This window comes from Cydia splendana, unplaced genomic scaffold (genome assembly GCF_910591565.1).
Source record: "Cydia splendana unplaced genomic scaffold, ilCydSple1.2 scaffold_122_ctg1, whole genome shotgun sequence".
In the NCBI taxonomy this organism is placed as follows: domain Eukaryota; kingdom Metazoa; phylum Arthropoda; class Insecta; order Lepidoptera; family Tortricidae; genus Cydia; species Cydia splendana.
Genome location: NW_026946846.1, coordinates 6,255 through 12,508, shown reverse-complemented (window position 1 = coordinate 12,508; position 6,254 = coordinate 6,255).

Genomic DNA, 6,254 nt, shown 5'->3' with positions numbered 1-6,254 from the left:
ATTCTAACAGCCCTCTTCTGCAATATGAAAACTCTATCCCTCTATAAGATAAGGACTTGAATTTTGACAACCCTAAATAGCCGAAAGGGATAGTGCTATACATTAGAAAGGGATAGCATGATTCGTCTTCGTCCCTGAATCGCTGTTAAACTGTCACTGGTGGAAGTATCACGGGATAATTCCAAATCTTTCACCACAAAGTTAAGATTTTTCTGTCCAAAGAGGAATTCCGTTTTCGTCCGAAAAAAATAGGCTAAAATTCATCCTGATGAAAAAGGAATCTGACGAATGTGTCTTATATCAACTGACGGTCTTTCCACCGCGATATTATCGGCTGACTTTTTTTTATTCATGATAGCATCTAAACGGGAGGCGATGACTGACGATATATTATGCTCCTGGCCCGCGGTGAATAATGTTCGAGTCCCACGGGAGTTTTATAACTAAAATAACATACTTACACGGTGTTTATATCGAATTCCGTTAACTTCGGGGTATGGCAAAGTGGGCGAGGTAGTACATTTAAGGAAACTAAATGTCATCGTTAATTTTCTTATCATAATTAAATGCTACATATCGTTTTTGTAATACAGGCATTATTATCTCCTTGGATATCACGGGCCTATAATCCCAGTTTTTTGATAGGCTTGCATGGGGACACAGATCCAACACGTAGAGGCCCCTTGGAGAGCTTTTATGTTATGTAGAACGCCTGTTGGAACCCGTTCACAGGTGCAACAATAAACACCCATGAACCGGTCTCAGCAGGCATTGGGAAAACACAAGTTATCGAGGCAGGCGGTGGCTTGCCACTGACTTGATGAGCCCCTGAAACTGCCATCGTGAAGACGACCAGGAGCAACATCGGTGTGAGCGGCTCAGGGGTGTTGAGAGGTGTGCGCCGCTTTCTACCCAGTGGCTTTAACAGCCACAGTGCCAACTCGCGTCTTATGCATCTTTCACTTCCACCCCTGGAGCATATAGCTCTAGCGACTCCTCTCTGGACAGCCAATTAAGACAAGCCAGAGCTGAGAGTCCTACGGGCCCCCTTGGGGTCCACTCCGACCGACGAATACACGCCGGAGACGGAGACCCTGACCGACTCTCGGGAGCACTCGGGTCCGTGGGGTCGTTACTTCCCCACAGCTCGCCACAAGCTGCCCTGCGGGTGCATTATTATTCTCTTTATTTATTTTTCATCTCAAGTTAGGTTATTTATAATATGAATATAAAAGTAAAATATAAAAACACTTACAAAACGATAAAAAATACATATAAACACATTATAAAAAACCTAACCTAGGGTGCCGCCAGCAGCGGGGCAAGGCCCAAGCTACCGGTGGTCAGGGCCGCAGAGAGAGGAACCGGCGGACTATCCGCGCCGTGTCCAAGATCACCGCCTTCTGCATCTGACCCTTGATCCAACCACCTAGCGAGAGTCTCTCAAGATGTTGGTCGAGACTCTTCGCTATTAGACCGTTCACTGAAACGACTATCGGGACAATGATCGTCAAATCAACATCCCACATGGCGGTTATCTCGTGAGCCAAGTCTAGGTACTTACTGGACTTGTCCTTCTCGGCCTTCACGAGATTCTCATCATGGGGGATGGTGATGTCAACGAGCACAGCCCGACGTTGCGATCGATCTATTATCACTATGTCAGGCTTATTGGCTACAATAGTCCTGTCAGTGATGATAGATCGATCCCAATAGAGCGTGGCACGACCATTCTCGAGAACAGGCGCAGGTAAGTACTTGTAGTACGGTACTTCGCGGTCCACAAGGCCATATAGAAGAGCAAGTTGCTGGTGAATAATCCTGGCTACGAGATTATGTCTGTGCAAGTACTCGCCGTTAGCAAGATGAGAACACCCGGAAATGATATGCCTGAGTGACTCTCCGGGACGGCGGCATGCCCGACAAATGTCGACCGTACCGTCCTTCAGGATATATTTCCGATAGTTGTTCGTCATCATCACTTCGTCCGCAATTGCACAGGCAAAACCCTCGGTTTCTCCGAAGAGGTCCCCGAATCGTAACCAGTTCACCGACGCGAGCAGGTCCACATCGGGTCCCGTGAGGGCCTTGTAGTACCGCCCGTGTAGCACCTTACTCTCCCATGCCGCCTTGCGATCCGCAGTACTTAGTACCACAGGTTTGCGCCAGTTCTCGTTTGCCAAGGAGAGCGGCGTGAGGTTCCTGTCTACTGCCAGTACTGCCACTACATCACGATGCATCCCACACTCGTTGTTAAGGAAATAATTCCTGAGATTGTACACCTCGCGGTTATGGAGATCCTTGGCGTTTAGGAAGCCTCGGCCTCCACACTTCCGTGGGATGTACAATCTCATAACTGACGAGCGTGGGTGTAGCATGCGATGTGCGGTGAGCAGTGACCGGACCCTCCGATCCAGGGCGTCGAGCTCGGTCTGAGTCCACCTTAGTATGCCAAAGGAGTATGTGAGTAGGGGCATTACCCAGGCGTTGAAGGCGCGCACTTTATTGCCTCCTGACAAAAGACTGTTAAGGACTTTTGTGAGCCGACTGAAAAAGCGCTCCTTCACCGACCGTCTAATACCCTCGTCCTCAATACCCAACGACTGTGACATACAAAGGTATTTATAGGTTTCTGATTCAGAGATAGATCTGAAAGACATTGTCTCAGAGAGTTGTAAATTTGCCAATTTGCATTATTATTATTATTAATTTAACTCAACCAAAGAACTGAAAATTATGACATCATTGAATCATTGTCATTTCGGACATCGTTAGTCTGAGACTGTACCTACTAGTGTTTTGTGACAAATATCAAATGTAGCTAGGTATAAACTCGTTAAACACTATAATAATCAATAATGTAAAAAGGCCCTATTTAGGTACACGCTCGTAAATTAGAATACCGGTGTCTTTGAGAAAATTAACTCAAATTAAGTGCAGGATTGTTCCCTTGAAATTAACGGAGTTCATAAAACACGTTGTACATTTTGATGTTGGTTTAGAAAGAAAGGGAAAATGGAAAAACTTACTGTTTTAGACGAGGCGAGACCCGAACTCGCGACTCTGATCAAGTTTCCGGCCCATCACTCTGCCGAGCTACCGAACTGAACCCCATTTTTAATTACCCTTTATTCCTATGCATCATGGTATGGTATCGTTTGCAGAAATTTCCGGCTAATACAAAATTAATAGAATTGATGTATGTTCCAGAGGCGGAATCAAAGCCACCCGCAGGTCATGTCTGTCATCATGACCATCACATACTTTATGGCGTGGACACCGTACGCAGCGCTTAGTTTTACGGAACACTTCTTCCCTCAACTCCAAGTAAGTTTGTCAAACATTTTTAAGCTACAATACTATTCTTCAATTACATTTAATTTCAGTCATATTTGACCGAAGCGTAGGTTAAAGGTCCATGTTTTGACTCGGGCATTTTGCTTTTGTATGTCCGGATGTTCTCCTCTACAGGTCACAATTAAAAAATGGCATAGATGTGATACCTCGCGCCTAAACAAATAGTCGTATCGATAACATAAGGGTTTTTTGGGACATGTTTGTATACAGAGTACCTAAATGGCAAAAAATGCAAAAAAATGTATCGCTGGTGTAGGCGGTAATGTAAAATATTTATTTTTTACTCGAGAATTATTTATTTATTTATTATTAATATCACAAGAAGGGGTTTAAAGGTCCGATTTATTATCGTAAATAACTCTTAAACAGTGGCTCATAGCAAAAAATGTTCTGGTATATAAGTAATCTACATAAAATTGCCTACAAGAAAGATTCCGTACACTTTTTCGCTAGGATCAATAGTAAAAAAGATAAAAAAGCCGGAAAGTTAGTTATAATCAATTTTATGCTCCCTTTTTTTACTTTTTCGTAAATAACTCTTAAACGGTGGTCCATAACAAAAGAAATATTCATAAACATAAATAATCTACATAAAATTTTATACAAAAAAGATTATAAACACTTTTCCGCTAGGATCACTATTTAAAAAGATATTGAAGGGGGAACCTTAACTAATAATATTCAATTCTAGTAAATTTTATATCATGTATGTGTTTATTATCTACGTAAGAAATAAAAAATAAACTGTCTCGGGCGAGATATGAACTCACGACTCTGGAACCAACCCATCGCGCTGCCAAGCCAACTGAGCTACCGAAACTTACCCGAAGATAGCGAAAATTTCTACTACTACTCTCTTTCATATCAGCCTTAAGATAGCATTCGGCAAGACGCTGCCGCGACCCGGCTGCCGCGACCGACCGCCGTCGCCGAACGTGGCAGCTGGGCGGCGCCGCCGAAAGCATTCGGATAGGCGCGGCCGGGCGGCGACTGCCGACTGCCACGTGCAGTAGTCAACTAGTCACACAGGAGTCAGTGCTAGCAGTTGTGCGATTCAGTTGCGTATTATTTAAAATAACGATGTCTGACAATTTAAATATATTAAAGCGGCGACAAAAACGTTTTCTTTGCTTTTTGCTTGTTTAGATCTTTATTAAATGATCACATTTTTTTTTATACAAGACGTACTAGTCGCACAACTTCATTCGACGTCATAGTGAAAGAAAATAAAAAGTGAATAATCTTAGCACCAGCACCGTGTGAACATGCAATGAAAGAAAAATGAACCATTCACTCAAGTGAACATTCATTCGAGTGAACCTTAAAGGTGGGATCAGACGGTTCATTTTTGTGTTTCATTATTCATCTTTCACTCAAAGTGACACGTGTGAACACAAAATGAACCAAAAGTGAAAAATGAATTCATTAAGGTGGGATCAGACGGTTCATTTTTTGTTCATTTTCTAGTTTCATTATTCATCTTTCACTCGAAAGTGACACGTCTAAATACAAAATGAACCAAAATTGAAAAATGAATTCATTAATGAAAGAATCCAACAATGTTGGATATTTTCATTCGGCATCTTTCACTCGCACTCCGAATGAACAAAAAATTAACAGTGTGAACACAGAAATGAACGTTCATTCGGATTATGTATATTTTTCTCGAATCCTGTGGGTATACTACTACCCAAGTAGCACAGATAGCTCTATAACTACTCACTTTTAGTTCTATCTAACGCTCTGTGCGTATTAAGACACTTATAAGAGCACACTCGTGGTCCTACAGCTGTATAATAGATCTCAGTGATATTTATATAGCTTAGGGCTGATTAAAAGCTGCATTACGGCTCTGAAAACTACCATTAATACGCAAAGAGTGATATAAAGGTATATTTGCTACGACCCTATACAGCTTTAAGGGTTATCAAATGCTTTAACCGTTATAAGGTCTGTTTAGTGGATAAAATTACGCCATGTGCTGTATAAGGAGGTAATTGTGGACTTTTATTACGTTGACTTATTAAGGGAGCACAAGTGAACTATTATGAAGCTAATAGACGTATAATGGAACACATGTGGCACATAATACAGCTTGTCGCTTAACATGTTTACCGCTAAGCAGCTTTTATTACACTGACTTTTAACAAGATGCCTTATAACTGTTTAGAGGTTCACTAGTGTATCGAAATAACGACTTGGACTTTATAGTGGTTCACTTAAGTATCTTTATCAGATATACAGGGTGAAATTTAATTCACTGGCCAAATTGAAACACCCGAAAGAACTCGAAAAAATATTAAACACGTGTTTTTTCTTTTAATTCCGCTCAGTACATTTTTTTCGAAATAAATCATCATCAAGTTGTCCTAAAAACCTCGTACGTTATGGTGAACCGTCAACTACCCACTACACCCGCTTCTCTCTTATCAGTTAAGGTCATTGACACCCCGCCCCTCCCGCTGTTTGCAATCGCGTCACCAATTATGAACCCTATTGCAGCGAGATAAGACGCTTACCTACATAAGTTGCTAATTTTTCCTTCATTCATACTTTAACGGGCTTAGGACCGTCAAAATGCAAAGGCAACCCATTTTTAATCTAAAATGTTATTTCTGTTCAGGTCAGGCGTATTTAAAAAATTGAATCAACTTATGTACATTTGATTCAAAATCGACGCAATTAAACTATTTACATATCACCCTCGGTACTTACTGAAGCAAGTAATTGCACTTTAGTTGTACTGCAATAAATGTTCGAACTGTAATCCGTGCTGCTCCAAACAAAGTGCGGCACGTTTATGCACATTGTTCTTTAGTTTTCTAAGCACTACAACGTTGTTTCGCACTTGGTCAATTGCACGCACAATTTTACGTTTTAAATCGTCCACAGGCTTT